General features: G+C 35.5%; 1 protein-coding gene across 7 annotated transcripts in view; it reads left to right on the top strand.

Annotated features, from left to right (window-relative positions):
• Positions 1 to 16,874, top strand: part of SLC23A2 (solute carrier family 23 member 2) — a 104,350-nt gene that overhangs the window by 21,748 nt on the left and 65,728 nt on the right. The window contains exon 1 of one of the 7 annotated variants that reach the window (XM_072635306.1): positions 14,426 to 15,464. The exons of the other annotated variants lie outside the window; for them this stretch is intronic. The gene's annotated coding sequence lies outside the window, so the exon portion shown is untranslated. Of the gene's footprint in view, positions 1 to 14,425; positions 15,465 to 16,874 lie in introns of those variants that run through there. 7 annotated transcript variants of the gene reach the window in all.

The raw sequence follows: 16,874 nt of genomic DNA, 5'->3' as shown, positions 1-16,874 counted from the left end.
TTTCCTTCATTTTGCCTATAGACTGTTGTTATCTTTACCACTAAATTTGAGAATTTGAGAATAGTCAGCTTCATTGCTTAATTAAGGTTTCCTTTTTTGGTATTTCATAATAGGAATTTAGCATTACAGTTGATGTAATACAGTGTATTCTAGTTAGTTGGATTTTTAAAAGTAGTATATTCATTTCCAGTACCTAGCACACATGAGGCACACAATAGCTACTTAATAACTGCTTGTTGATTGATTCTAATTTCTTATTTGGTTGCTACCTGGCCTATACTTCTGAAACCTAATTTAATAAGGTGTAGTTATTATAGGTGGGAATAATTAGCTCATATAAGTAAGTAGGTGGCCGCAGTGTACCTATTTGCTTCATTTATTCTGTACCTTCCAAAAGAAAAAAACCCAAAATTTTAATTGGTGTCTTTTTAAAATTATTGGTTTGCATGAGATTTAAAAGTTAAAAATCTAATTATGTTTTGTTTAGGTTTTTGTGAAATCTTGTTTTTTAAGAGGAAGGAAAATTTGACCTTGGAAAATGTGTATTGCTAAAAGGGTGGTATATAAGAAGAGGTATAAGGGATTTTTAAGTGTCCAAAGCACCTGAAATCTGTGGAGATAAAAATGGCAATATTTAGAGGTATATAGTAAAATCTTGGGGGTGGAGCAGAAGGATCTGGGATGATGCAGCATTTTAAAGGTATCCTAGAAAGAAGAGACTTCTTAGTGGTTAATGTGCTGCTTTAGAACTTGAAGGCACTATAGATTTTGTGATAAGATGATTCAGGTTTTTGCTGAACCCATTGTAACCCATTCAGTTAAGGTGAGATGCTTATTTGTGCAGATAATTTGGGATACAAAAGTTCATATTGTTAGTGTCTGTTAGTTAATATGGTCAATATGGTCTTTGCCATATAGGTATGAAAAGAGAAAAGTTTTAGTTTGGCAGTAATTTTGAATGCCTTAATGCCTCTTGAAAATCTCTTTCCCTCTCAGAATTCCTAATGCTCAATACTTCAGGAAAATATTTAGAGGCTACTATGGGTAATGGAAAACGCATATGTCAGATTTTTTCCTTCAGTGTTGTAAATAGAGTTGGATTATAAAAGTTATGTATAAATTATGAGTTTAAAGAGTTGGATATTTCAGTGTTGGAAATTATCTTCAGGATTGATGATAAATAGATTTTCCCCTTATTTTTAAAAAAAGTTTTCCCTCAATTATGTGTAAAAACAATTTTTAACGTTCATTTTTTAAAACTTTGAATTTCAAAATCTCTCCTTTTCTTCCTTGCCTACCCCCCTCATTGAGAAGACAATCGATTTGACATAGGGTTATGTACGTTCAGTCATATAAAACATTTCCACATTAGTCATGTTGTAAAAGAAAACACAAACCAAAAAACAAAAATTAAAAAAAAAAGTATGTTTTGATCTGCATTCAGATTCCACTAGTTCTTTCTCTGGAGATGAATAGCATTTTTCATCAGAAGTTCTTTGGAATTGTCTTGGATCATTGCATTGCTGAGAAAAGCTAAGATATTAACAGCTGATCATCATGCCATATTGCTGTTGCTATATACAGTGTTCTGGTTCTGCTCACTTCACTTTGTATCAGTTCATATAAGTTTATAGGTTTTTTTTAGAGCATATTCCTCTTCGTTTCTTATAGTATAATAATATTCCATCAGACAATCATATATCACAATTTGGTCAGCTATTCCCCAATTGATGGATATTATCTCAGTTCCCTATTCTTCCCACTAAAAGAGCTGCTATAAAAGTTTTGTATATATAGGTCCTTTACCTTTTTGTTTTTTATCTCTTTAGGTCCTGCAGACCTAGAAGTGGTATTGCTGTATGCATGGTTTTATAGCCATTTGGGCATAATTCCAAATCACTCTACTGAATGGTTGAATCAGTTCACAACCCTTCCAACAGTGCATTAGTCTCTCACTTTCCCCACATTCCCTTCAATAGAAAAAGACATTTCCTTAAAATTTACATTGATAGTGGAACAGTCTCAGCTTTTTAGAGTTGGAAGAGACCACAGTAGCCATTTAGTCTGGCCCATGTCTGGAAAGGAATCCCCATTCTAACACACCTGCCACTACCCTGCTGCAGGCTCCCATCACCTCATCTGGACTGTGGAAGTGCTTGGTGTCCCTGCCCTAATCCACCTTCTGCTCAGTTGTCAAATTGATCATTCTAAAGTGCAAGTCTGACCATTTCAGCTTCCTCTGATCAATCCTATTTGATCTTTCTCCAGGCTTAGATATGAAATCCCCTGTTTGGCTTTTCAAGTTATCTCATTTAATCCTCATGCCAACCTTGTGAGGTAGGTGCTGTTATTCCTATTTTATAGTTAAGTAACTTGCTCAGGGTCACAATAGCTAGGTAGTGTCTGAGGCTAGATTTGAATTCAGGTTTGGTCCAAGCCCAGCATTCTGTCCACTGTGACACCTAGCTGCCTCGTAACCTATCGCCTTCCTACCTTTCCAGTCTTCTCACACTTTATGGCACACTCTAATCCAGTGACCCTGATTTCTTTGTGGTACCTCAAACGTGACACTCCAGCTCCTGCTTTCAGGTATTTTTACTGAAACTCTGCCTCCTATCTCCTGGCTTCCTTGGCTTTCTTCAAGTCTCATCTAAAGTTCCACCTAAAAACCTTCCTCACTTCTCCTTAATTACAGAGACTTTCTTCTAAGATTATCCCCAGTCTACCCAGTATAGGTCTGGTTTGTATATTGTCTTTCCCATTAGACTGAGCACCTTGTGAACAGGGATTTTTGTTGATGCTTTTCTTTGGATCTCCAGTGCTTAGTGTGTAGTGCCTGGTACGTAGGGTTTAACAAATGATTGTTGATTGTTGTTTGAAGATTTAGTTAGGGGGAACCTACAACCTCCAAAGGCAGCCCTTTCTACTTTAGAAACTTAGAGACAGTTTAAATACAGCTGGCCCTTCCCTTTTGCCCTCTCATCCTTTCCCAATTCATTCTTCTCTTTACCAGGGTAAACATGACCTGTTGCTTCAACTGATTCCCATGAGACATGGAATCTGGGCCCTTCACGCTCCTGGTAGTCTTGCCCTGGAGACTCTGCAGCCTAGCAATGTCCATCTTAAACTCTGCATCCCAGACCTGAATGTGATACTCCATATGGGATCTGATCAGGACAGAACTATTTGTTTCTGGAAGCTATGCTTCTAAAGGCAACTCATGATTTTATTAGCGTTTTGTTGCTGCTATATTATTGCTTACTCATTGATCTTTCAGTGCACAAAGCTTTTTTTTAGACAAATTGCTGTCTAACCCTGACTTCCCCATCTTGTATTTGTGAAGTTGCTTTTTAATCATCATCTAGGTATCTGGAAAAAGATTTCTAAGAAAAACATAATTTCATCAGCAAATAAAGGATTGTTTTGTCTTCTTTCTACCTGTCTCTATGCATTTAACTTCTTTATCTTGTCTTCTTTTTTTTTTTTTTTTTTTGGTTCATTCTCAAACCAAATTCTCGAAGAGGACCGAAATGACATCGCCATGATAAAGTCAAGTTTCATTGTGTCCGATTGTGGCTCATAAGACCAATATGGTCTCGGAATGCTCTACTGCAGATTGAGCACAGATAGTCCGTGTGGACATTTGGGGTAGATACTCTAAATTTGCGCATGCTACTTTTCCTTTGTGCTGTTTCAATTCTCCCTTGCTCATAGAGCACAGCACCCTGCTAGCTTTTTCCAGTACTATTATCAAATAATAGTAGGGAGCATAAGCATCTTTGCTTTTCTTCCTTTACTAATAGCTTTTATTGTATTCTTACTACAAATGAGGCTTGCTTTTGATTTTAGATAAAATACTTTTTGGATATTAATTATATACATATATATAATTATTAATAAATATTGATCCTCTATTTTTTAGGGTTTTTAACTTAAATGGGTATTGTACTTTGCCAAAGGTGTTTTCTGTATCTAATGATATAGTTGTGTGTTTTAGGGTGTTTTTATTTACAATATGATTATGTCGATCACTTTCCCAACGTTGAGCCACCTTTGCATCCCTGGTATAACTTCAGCTTAGTCACGTATAATTTTGTGAATGAATTGTTGTCAGTTTGACAGAATTTTATTTGAAGATTTTAAATTGATATTTGTGAATGAAATTGTTTTATAGTTCTTCCATACTTTATCTTTCCCTGGTTTGGTCAATAGGACTGTATTTGTCTCATCAAGGAATTCTAGCAGCATACTTTCTCAATTTTTTGGAATAATTTCTTAGTGACCAGTAGGTGGTGCAATCGATATAGCACAAAGATCCGAGTCTAAAACTATCCTCAGACACTTAGCAACTGTGTGAGTCTTGAACAAGTCAATTAACCCTTTTTTACCTCATAGCTAAGTTGCTATAAGGTGTGTTGATTCCACCTTTGCAACATCTCTCAAATACTCTGCTGTCCCTTAACACTGCTGCCACTCCAGTACACGTCTTCATCTCCTCATGCCTGGCTTATTGCAATAGCCTGTTGGTGGGTCTACCTGCCTCCAGTCTCTTCCCACTCCAGTCCATCTTCCATTCAGCCACTTAAGTGATTAACTAAAGCACAAGTCTGTCTATATCAAATATCCCCTCCTCCCCCAATAAACTCCAGGGGCTCCACATTGCCTCCAGGATCAAATAAAAACATCATCTGTTTGGCATTCAAAGCCCTTTATAACTTAGACCCCTCCTATCTTTCCAGTCGTTTTCCACCTAACTTTTTTGATGCCACATACTCTTTGATCCCGCAACACTGGCTTTCTTACTCTTTCAAAAATAAGATACTCCATCTCTCAGGTCTGGGCTTTTTCTCTGGCTGTTCTCCCCACCTGGAATGCCCTCCCTCCTCATCTCCACCTACTGGCTTTTCTGGCTTTCTTTTAGTCTCAGCTAAAATCTTACCTTCTACAGGAAGCATTTCCCAAACTCTCTTAATTATTTCCTATTTATACTTATAGAGCTTGTTAGTGCATATTTGTTTGCTTGTTGCCACCTACATTAGATTGTGAGCTCCTTGAAGGCAGAGATTTTTATTTTTCTTTTTTAAAAAATTTAATTAATTTATTTGTTTTGAGTTTTCAATAGTTACTTCCGTAAGTTTTAAATTTTCTCCCCCCCCTCCACCCCTTCCCTGAGCTGGCATGCAATCTTATATGGGTTCTACATATACAGGGATTTTTCCTTACACCTGTCTTTGTAGCCCTTATGCTAAGCACAATGCCTGGCCACATAGTAGGTGATGGATAAATGTAAAATTAGTTGAATGAATGGATATAACGTATGTTCATAATCTCCATGCAAAGGGATATGAGGAAGGACAGCTCACTTTAGAAAGGTTACTCTGACAATGTAGTGAAAAGTAGATTGACAAAGGGAGAACTGGAAGCAGAGGGTCTAATTAGGAATTATTATGGTAGGGCAGGGAGAAGTAATGGGGAGTAATAACAGTAGGTGGGATTTACATGACCCTTTAAAGTGCTTGATGTTATCTCGTTGGATCCTCATGACAACCCTGTGAGGTACAGGTACTATTATTATCCCCATTTTATAGATTAGATAACTGAGGCTGAGAGAGATTAAGTGCCTTGCCCAGGGTGACAGTTACATAAGTTCCTGAGGCAGGATTTGAACTCAGGTTGTCTGATTCCAAGACTAGCACTCTGATTCCAAGATACTTCCTGCATCAGATTTATCAGTGGAATTGGAAAAGGTTACATATTCTAGAGATGTTGGAGCAGGAGTAGAATTGACCTAAAAAAAAAAAAGACCTTTTTTAAATTTTTGAAATAAAAAAATTACAAGTAATCACCTATCTGTATAAATGCACTTTAAGTACAACACACTTTGAATCATCTTTTTTTGTAATAAATATTTTCATCCTATTATCTCTTGTATGTGCAAGTAGAGTTTCCATTAAAACAGCTTGATCCTTTGAAATATACTTAAATTGTGAATCTTTTTTTAAAAAAAAAATTATTTAGTTTTAGTTTATAACATTCAGTTCCACAAACTTTTGAGTTTTAAATTTTCTCCTCCTTCCTCCTTTCTTTACTCCATAACACCAGCATACAATCTGATATAGGCTCCATCTACATATACATTCATATTAAACATGTTCACATTAGTCATATTGTAAAGAAGAATTATAACTCATGGAATGAATCAGGAGGAAGAAGAAACAGAGCAAAAAAGAGAGAGAGCAAATAGTGTGCTTTGATCTACATTCAGACTGTAATTCTTTTTCTGGATGTGGATAGCATTTTCCAACCCTGAGCCTTTTGGAATTGTCTTAGAACCTTGCATTGCTAAGAAGAGCCAAGTCTATTAAAGTTAGTCATTGCACAGTGTGGCTGTTACTGTGTACTATGTTCTCCTGGTTCTGCTCCCCTCACTCAGCATCAGTTCATGTAAGTCTTTCCAGGTTTTCTGAAGTCCTGCTCATATTTCTTTCTTTTTTTTTTTCTACGTATACTTTCCTATTGAGTGTATTTTCACTATAGTCATGCTATGTAGTCAGACTAAAATAATGAAAGAAATCATATAACAAATCAAAACATGATACACAAACACATACACATACACAAACATGATCTGCTGCATTTTGTGAATGACTTCCATATTTCTTTCTCTGAGTGTGGAAGGCATTTTGCCTTGAGAACCACCTTTGGGATTTTTTTTTTTTTATAAGAAGTTTTTGCGTTATTACAAAATTCCAAGTCTACCAGAAAAAACTCTCGCACACTGTGATCGTTGCTGTGCACAAAGTTCTCCTGGTTCTGCTCCTTTCACTCAGCATCAGGTCATATAAGTCCTTCCAGGCCTCTCTGAAGTCTTCTTGTTCATCATTTCTTATGGCACAATAGTACTCCATTACATTCATATACCATAATTTATTCAGCCATTCCCCAATTGATGGACATCCCCTTGACTTCCAGTTTTTGGCAACTACATAGAGTGCTGCTATAAATATTTTTGTACATGTGGGACCCTTTCCCATTTTTATGATCTCTTGGGGATATAGTCCTAGCAGCGATATTGCTGGGTCAAAGGGTATGCACATTTTTGTAGCCCTTTGGGCATAGTTCCAAATTGCTCTCCAGAATGGTTGGATGCGCTCGCAGCTCCACCAACAATGAATTAGTGTTCCAACTCTCCCACATCCTCTCCAGCATTTATCATTTTCTTGTTCTGTCATGTTTGCCAATTTTATAGGTGTGATGTGGTACCTCAGAGTTGTTTTGATTTGCATCTCTCTAATCAATAGTGATTTAGAGCATTTTTTCATATGATTATAGATATCTTTAATTTCTTCCTCTGAAAATTGCCTGTTCATATCCTTTGACCATTTATCAATTGGGGAATGACTTGTATAATTATACATTTGAGTCAGTTCTCTATATATTCTAGAAATGAGGCCTTTATCCCCGCCTGCTCATATTTCTTAAAGCACAATAGTATTTCCATTAACATTCATATACCACTACTTATTCAGCAATTCCCCAATTGATGAGCATCCCCTCAGTTTCCAGTTCTTTGCCACCACAAACAGAGTTTCTATAAACATTTTTGTACATGTGGGTCCTTTTCCCATTTGTGTGATCTCTTTGGGATACAGCCCTAAAATTGGTATTGTTCAGTCAAAGGATATCCACATTTTTATAGCCCTTTGGGTATAGTTCCAAATTGTTCTCCAGAACGATTGGATCAGTTCAAAACTAAAACCAGACATTTATCGGTTTATATAGAGTGGCTTTGATTTAAATTACTGGTAAGAAGACTCTTTTTTTTAAACTGGCTTTACTGATTTAAATTACTGGTAGGATGACTAATTTTTTTAAACAAAATTAGCATAGAAAAATTATAAAGTAAATATTCCTTAAATTCTTATCATTTAATCAGCACTGTTGATATAAATAGGATTATTTTGCTGTATTTTGAATCCAGATACAAAAGTAACTTTATTTTTTTTAGCCAGTTCATTGATGTGACTTCTTAAATTATAAGTCTCTATAAAGGGCAGGTAAGGTGGCACAGTGGATAGAGTGCCAGGCCTGGAGTCAGGAAGAATCATCTTCTGAGTTGAAATCTAGCTTCAGATACTAGTTGTATGACTCTGGACAAGTCACTTCATCCCGTTTGCTCCAATTTTCTCATCTGTAAAATGAGCTGGAAAAGGAAACTAATATCTTTGCCAAGAAAACCCCAGATGGGGTTATAAAGAGTTAGATACGACTGAAAAACCATATGGCAAGCACATTTCTTTAGTGTCTCCCTCTGAGACTTGACATTCATTTTAGTTGGTAGTATGCAGAGGTGGTTTATTTGAAGCATCCTCAACAGTGAAGGATTGACCAGCATAGTCCTGATAGTAAAAGTGTACAGCTCACAACTTGTGATATATTTTAAGAATCCAGAAAAAAGATATGAATTCTAAATGTGTCTGATTATAATCTCTATTTCTCATTTTTGAGTTTTTTAGAATTATAGATTTCAGTATTTAGAGATATGAAGTTACTTTAGACATCATTTAATTCAGTTCCCTTCTTTTGTAAACTGAGACATAGATAAGTGACTTTCCTGGAGGTTATTTTCTAGTTAGTGGCAGAACCAGAACTAGAACCCATGTCTTCTCATTTGAAAAAGTCTAGTGCAGTTCTCATATCTTAAGGGACACACTCTTTAGACCATGGGTTCTTTTCACCTTTTTTATGTATGCGCCCTTTTAGAAATCTGTAAAACCTATGGATTGCTTCTCGGAGTGTTTTTAAATGCACAAAACAAAATACTTAGAATTGCCAAAGAAATTAATTAGGTTGAAATACAGTTATCAAAATATTAAAAGCTTCAGGTTCATAGACCTCCGGCTTTAGACCAAAACAAACAAAACATTAAAAATCTGATTTAAAATTTAAAGCTGGTTTAAAATAATTTCCCTTTGTCAGAACTGTTGTTGATGAAGTTGCTTAAGGTATTGAATTTTTAAGTATTGTAGCTATTTGTAACATTGTAACTATCCAGTGCTTTGATGCTAGATTCTTTCCTAGTGGGCACAAACCTTGAACATAACAAGATTTATCTTTTTCACAATCTTAGGACCTGGCAAGTGCCCATGACTTCCATAGCATGTCTTATGGTAGCTTTCAGCTTACTCCCTCTGTGAGTCCTTGGAGAGAGGAATCTGTATTCCAGTGTCATCATCTTGTGCAATATAAGGGTGATTTTGGTTGTTTCCCTTCTTCCTAAAGACTTGAAAATTATAATCGTCATTGGCTGTGAAATATCTGTGCAGCTGTTAGATAAGAAAGTTTATAAGACAAATGGAGGGAACTTTTTTTACTGTCAAGGATTATATGTACTCAGTCATGGACCATGTGAGTTCAATGTTCAGTTGTGTCTGATTCTTTGTGACCACATTTAGAGTTTACTTGGCAGGAAGTAATTTGCCATTTCCTTCTCCAGATCGTTTTACAGATGAGGAAACTGAGGCAAACAAGGTGAAGTGACTTGCCCAGGGTTGCACAGCTATTAAGTGTCTGAGTTCAAATTTGAATTTAGGAAGATGAATCTTCCTGACTCCAGGCTCAGAACTCTAGCCACCTAGCTGCTTGCATGGGCCGTGTGTGTGTGTGTGTGTGTGTGTGTGTGTGTGTGTGTGTGTGTGTGTGTGTGTGTGTGTGTGTGTGTGTGTGTGTGTGTGTGTGTGTGTGTGTACACTCACACACACACACGCACACACACACACACCAAATAAAAAGCAGTTTGCTTTTGTTTCTTTTTCTCTTAACAGCAATAAGAAGTTCCTCCTAATGGTTTTAGTTTTTTATTAATGCAGTTTATTGAATTCTTTCATCTTTAAACAATGGTTATTCTTGAGTGTATCACCATTGCCTTTGATTCCTTAATGCTTCCTTGAAATAAAGGAAAACAGTTGAACAAAACTAACTTCTATAATATATGTAGTAATAGAATGTTTTTAAGAGGAAGCATTAGTCATTGTGTTTTCCAGGCACAGGATTGGCTGCCATTATAGTTACAAGGGGGCTAATTCCCAAGTGTTCTTTTCATATATTTACAGTATTTTAGTTAATCTTTATATTGTTCTTCTGGCTTTGCATCTTAATCAGTTCATCTTCTTGGAATTCTTCATAATTCCTTGTTTTTTATGGCTACAGGAATTATGTCCCATTATATTCATGTGCAGCAGTTTAGTCAGCCATTTCCTCAGTTTATAATTCACCTCACTGCTTCTCTGAGTTTTGGTGTGTTTGAGGCTTTTCTGTCTTTGACCTCCTTGGAGCACATGCCTAATGGTGGGATCACTGGGCCAGGCTGTAAACTGTGTAGTGAATCTTCTTGAATAATTCCAAATTTGTAGCTCTCCTAGTAGTGCATGTTCCTTTCTTCTCTTAATCACCCCTACCACTCACTCCTCTTTCTTAGTAGTTAGCACAGTAGTCTTTAACACATTTAACAAATGCTTGTTGAATAGAATTGAATTCCCGTTAAATACTGCTTATTGGCCTATCTGTGGTCATTATTTTCTTTCCAGCTCCTTATGTCTAAATTTAGGGCTGAGAGTTCTGTCATTAATATTGAAAGTCAAGTTTTATATTTAAAATAATTGATTGGTTTTGTAAGCCTTTTGCCTAATGATTAGCTTTTGATTATCTGTAAATACTATATATATATAGCATCTAGGGTTTACTAAATACTTTCTTGAAAACAATATTGACATATATTGATAAGTCAAGTATTATTCCTGTTATACAGTTGAGGAAACTGAGGTTCAGAATTTATTACTTGCTTGTAGTAATTTAGCTAGTGTCAGAATTGGGATTTGAATGCAGATGGCCAGACTCCAAGTCCAGGGCTCCACCTTACATCACTTTGCTTCTCAAACCTATAAATATAGATAGATATGATTAATTTAACATTTATTTTGATTTCACTCCACTTAATCAATAGAATAGGAGAAGAATTGATATATAGTTAGTTATATATTGTGAAAATAAAAATTTGGCATGAGAGCATGCTTTGTTAATATCAGTCAGAAGTAATTATAAAGATATCACTTAGGCTGAGAAAGGCTAATCTTTGAATAGAAGAAACTCATTCAAAGCATATGATTTCTTTGAAAGCAGTGATCAGAATTGTATGGATTGCAATTTTAATTGTGTTAATTAATAAGCCTTGTACACTTTTAAAATGATGTGATGCATAAAATCTTAAGGATAACTAATTTTCTTTTTGAGATATTTTTGAATATTAATACTTATATAAGTTTCTCTGATACATTGCTGATGTGTCATTTCTATTTTTAAATTGTTGGATCTTATTTTCAGATCTTATATTAGTTTTCAATAGGTATGCCAAGTATAACAGTGATATAGTTATTCATTAAAAACCATTTATTGGTTAACAAAAATAATTGAGAGGTTAAGCAGCTACCTGCAGGTTGGGAGTGAGTGTCAAAGGTGGGATTGAGTCCGGGTCTTCTTGACTCCAGAACCAGTTCAATAAGTCTTAGGTGGGTAGATTGGTTTTATGGTTAAATTAGGTAATTAAATACTTTTGTGTTTATTTTTGAGTTTTACACTAAGAATCCTTGGGGGCATAAGGTTCTTTGCTTCCTTCTCTTAAGTAGGTGTAAGTGATCCTTGGTTGCTGCTGGGTTTATTTGATGATGAGAAATTAGGAACATTTAGAAAAGGGAAAATATTTTAAATGTCATTAATTTAATAGACTTTAACACATTCAGGTGAATACTTCTGTATCTGTGTTTTAACAGGTATTGGTTGATATTCGCTCAAAATGGAGATCCCAGTTCACTTATGTATGCCTGCCTGCCTCTTATTCAGCTCACTCCTTTCTTTACCACTGGAGCCCTCGGTGCTCTTTTTTGTCCAAGGACCAGCCCACCTTTGCTTCTGCTCTTGGATTTCTTTGATATCCTTTACTTTTCCTTTGTAATTCCTTGTGCATAATATATTGCCTATTCGTATTTACTTTTTACCCTTCTATTGCCTTTTGGATAACTTTACACTTTCGGGTTTCATGTTTTGAAGAATATTGGTGTTACAGTAATGTATAATAATAAAGTATGGAGCATCTAGGTGGTGTAGGTGGATAAAACACTGGACCAGAATATGTGAGTTCAGATACTTATTAGCTGTATGACCCTGGGATGGTAACTATATTGCTCTCTGCCTCAGTTTCTCATTCTGTAAAATGAGGATAATAATAACACATACTTAACTGAATTTTTATGAGAGTTAGTTGATATATTTAAAGTGCTATGTAAATGTTGGCTATTATTTTTCTGGAGACTTTAATAATAATAAAAAGTAGACCTTTGTTTTAGAAAGAAGTTAGAGATCATTTTAAACAGAACTTTGCATTTTCTCAAAGGCAGGTCTCCAATTATTTTCCTCTTCCTTTTTAATCATTGGCTCAACTTATTGTCCATTAGCAGTGTTTGTCCAGTATATTTACATTCTGATGGATACAATCTAAGTTGTCCTGTCATTTCATTATCCATACAATACATTAGGCGTCCACTTAGCTTTTCTCTTGTGGATAGTTAGTCCAAAATTCTGATGAGCTATTATTGACAGAACAAGAATAGATTTATTACATTTATTTAGTTAGTTCAGTTAGCATTTATTAAGCCAGATACCGTGCTAAACACTGATGCGAAGAATGGTAAAAAAGAGACCCTACTCTTAAGCTCATGGCCTGATGGAAGCGACAATGGACTATGTACAAACAGAATGTATTGGAGTTAGTATGAGAGGCAAGGCACTAAGATTAAGGAGGCCTAGGAAAGGCCTTGTGGAGAAAGTGGACTTTAGCTGAGACGTGAAGGCAGGAGGAAGAGGTGAAGAGGGAGAGCATTCCATGCATGGGGGACAGTGAATAAAAACATTTGGAGTCACACGATGGAGAGTTACTTGTCACTGGATCTTGGAGTAGTATGTAGAGAGGAGAAAGGCATAAGAATACTGGAAAGGTAGGAAGGAGTCAGGTTATAAAGGGCTTTCAAAGCCAAACAAGGATTTTATATTTCAACGTGGAGGAGATAGGGAGTGACTGGGGTTTATTGAATGGGGAGGAGGAGGTTATATGATCAGATTTACACTTTAGGAAGATGACAGTAAGATTTGACAGCTGAAGGAAGAGACTAGGCAGAGAGACGAACCAGCAGGTTATTGCAGTACTCTAGGTATGAAGGGTAAGTCTGCACCAGAGTGGTAACAATGTCAGAGAAGAAAAGGGTGCTTTCTAGAGTTGTTGCAGTGGTAGAAATGGTAGGAGTTGACAACCATCTGTCTTTGGAGGATGAGAGTGAAGAATTGAGGATGACTCGAGTGATGAGGAGGATAGTTGTACCTTGGATAGTAATATGGAAGTTAGCAAGAGGGGAGGGATTTTTTTGGGAAAAAGTGTATATGAGTTCAGTTTTAGAATGTATAAGTTAAGTTTTGGATTAGTTTAAGATACGTATAGGCATCTTGATCGAGATGCCCTAACAGTTAGTAACTAATGAAAATTACACAGGAAAGATAAGGTAAGATTTATTTTTTATATCTACTGAATTATATACATTATGGTTTATTCTTCTTAAGTGTTTCCTCTGGTATTGGCGAGAAAAAGGAGATTGATAATGTTCTGACAGTCTTTGAAGATAGGTTAAGACTATCTTAGAACTATTATTACAGATTTTCTTTCTCAGAATACATTAACATCAAGACAAAATCTTAAATATCAGATTTGGATCTTTAATTATAAAAATTTATTTTTATTATCTAATATACTTTAAACTTGCCCAGAGTTGCCTGAATAGTGCTACAGAAAGTTATTATGAAAAATGAGACAATTGAGAACCGTGGAAAAATAGTTATGAATTTGGAATCAGATGACCTGGGTTCAGATCCTGCTTTGTCACTTATTGCCTGTATGCCCTTGGGCAAGTTACTTAATCGGCCTCAGTTTCCTCATTTGTGAAATGAAAGAGTTAGTCTAGGTGACCTCTAGTGTCTGACCTAGTAGTATGATCTCTCCTGCAGATTCCTGTTTTCACAGGTGTCATCCAGACACTAGGGCACTAGGTGGTGCAATTAGTTAATACATTTATGTTGTTTCTGGTTCTGTCATTTCAGGATATATTCCAAAAATCTCTAGTAGCCTCATCTCATATGTCTAGAGATACCAACACCTCTTTTTACATATTTTCAAAGGCATTGCCTTGGCAATTTTTAAATAGTAGCTTAGCTTTTTAATCTAGCCAATTTAATTGGCTAATTGTGTGCGTGTGTGTGTTGGGAATTTTACCATTAAAAGATTATAATTTGTAAATTTACTCAGATGAAAATCTTATTTTTATGAGATTTCCCTATTTTGTGAATTTTTAAACAATTTTAATCTTGAGTCCAACTTAAGTGTTAATAAGTCTTATTTTTTTTAACACAGGAAAGGAAGGAAGGAAGGGATAGAGGAAGGAGGGAAGGAAATAAACATTTATTAAGTGCCTACTATGTACCAGGCACTGTGCTAAAACCTTTAAAAAATATTATTTAATTCTCACATCTGAGAGGTAGGTGCTGTTATCATCTCCATTTTATAGTTGAGGAAACACTGGCTGGCAGAAGTGAAGTATCACAGTATCAGTGTCACAAAGTTTAATGTCTGTAGCTGGATTTGAACTGAGGTCTTCCTGCCTCCAGGCTCAGTGCCTGTGTCCACTGCGCCACTCCCTTCTTATTGGCGGATATTCTAGTTGTAATACTAGACCTCCCTATGATGGTCTGGATGCCTTATCTGAAGAACACTTAACTGCTATGTGACCTTTGGCAGTTCACTAGTCCCCTTGATTTCTCAGCCTCTATATCCGTAAATGAGGTTGGGCAAGATGATGTGTAGGCTCCTGTTCAACTCTCAAGCCCTCTGATCCTATGGCTGACTGTAGTAGCCTTTTCCAATACTTGTATTGAGGTTATTCAATAATGTAAACATCTGAGTTGTTAGGTTTTAGAGAGGGATTGTTTTTATAACTCTGCTTATCTATGAAGACTTTAGAAGTGTAAACTAAAAGCTCTTAATTCCGTTTCCAGAACGTCAACCAGTTATGTAGAAATCTACTGTGTATTTACTTAAAAGTCATAGAGTATCACAGAGACATGCAGTAACAGTTTGTATCCATGTGGTGGCTGTTGTGTAATATAAATAGAGTTGCTGATTGGGTAGAATAGTTATATAATTTGGCAAGCCCATACAGCTTATAAAAAACGAAATTCCTTCAGTAGGTCTAGGTGTTTAAAGAATGAAAGCCCATAGATTACCATACTGTGAAGTCTCCAACGCGGTAACTTGGTGGGCAAGCCAAGATTGAGAAGGACTCCGGGCAATAAAAAAATCTTCAATTTTGATAGTAAGTAACTTTATTTGATCTTAAACTCTCTTAAGTAGAGTTAAAAAAAAATAGTTCAGTGCTGTAGTTACCTAGCCTATAATTTAAAGTAAAAGTTACAAATGATCTAAATACTTGACAGATTTTAAAAATGGATTAAAAGTTCATTTGGAAGAAAATACTTTTTAGTATTTTGAATTCATTATTGTTTAGAATCTTTTTTTATTCACTGTGCCAAAATGGGAAATCTACAAACACAACCAAAGCAATATATAGTTTGATTCAGGTTTTCCTTTTATATAAAATGTCAAGGGCAGTTGTTTAAGGGGTTATTAAAAAAAAAAAAGATGAGATTGTTTGAAATTTGGGGAAAACAGAAAGATGGGGAAAATGGATGGAATACGTTTCACAAGTTAACTAGAGGAGAGAAATTCTAACATTACTTAATAGACCACTGTTCAGGAATAGCTGCAGTCAAAATAATCATCACCGTGTAGTTAACCAAGAGATGATTCTGAGAGCTAGGCTGTTTCTTGAATGACAGGCTTACCTTTTTGGTATGCTAAAACCTACCAGAGCTTGGATTTTTCTGGTATACTGTTTGATTACTTAAAATTACCTCTATGCTCATAACATAGGATTGTAATAGGATTTTTGGTGGACCTTTCCATTATATACAATATTAAATCATAAACTAAGTAGATTTTTTTAAAGGCTCCCGTAGTTTTATTGTTTTGATTTTTAAAAATAACGCATAGAGATATTAAGATTTTAAAAGCCGTCACTTCAAAGCATAATAAAGCTATTAATGAAGTCAGTTCTATGGGTTTGTTTAGAATAGTAGATAATTGAGATTTATACTTCTAAAGAAATCATAGACCTTAGTGGATTTCTTCATCTTAAACTTATGTGAGTCCCTTTGTAGAGTAAAAATTTCACTGAGTACTTATGGATACAGAATACTTAAAGTCTAGAATATCCATAAGATTTTCTATGAAGGACAAGGAAAATTTTATTTTTATTACCTTGTTCACTGTTTTTTAACCTGATAGGCATATGAGATCACATATCCTTTGTTCCGGGAAATTACACTCCAACTTAGGCAGACCAACAAATAAGCTAATGCAGTATTTCAACAGAGAAGAATGTATTTCAGAAGTTGAGTGATTTAAGAGTGTTCTCCTTCTGCCCATTCTTACTCTTTTATAGGAGGAAACAAGAAGGAAGGTAAAGGAACTCTTACTTAAAAGATTTAGCAGAAAATACATTTCAGAAGAAAATTAGATTTACCTGATAAATGAAGAAGAGGGTAAGAATTCCAGATAGAGAAAAATGCAGAAAGTAGAAGTGGAAGAAAAAAATACTAAACTATAGGTCATAGATAATAGTAAACTAACAAACCACCTAGTATGATGCCAAGCACTGTATTAA

Source organism: Notamacropus eugenii, chromosome 1, assembly GCF_028372415.1.
Source record: "Notamacropus eugenii isolate mMacEug1 chromosome 1, mMacEug1.pri_v2, whole genome shotgun sequence".
In the NCBI taxonomy this organism is placed as follows: Eukaryota; Metazoa; Chordata; class Mammalia; order Diprotodontia; family Macropodidae; genus Notamacropus; species Notamacropus eugenii.
Note: the sequence above shows the minus strand (reverse complement) of the source record. Positions and strands in the feature narration are given on the sequence as shown.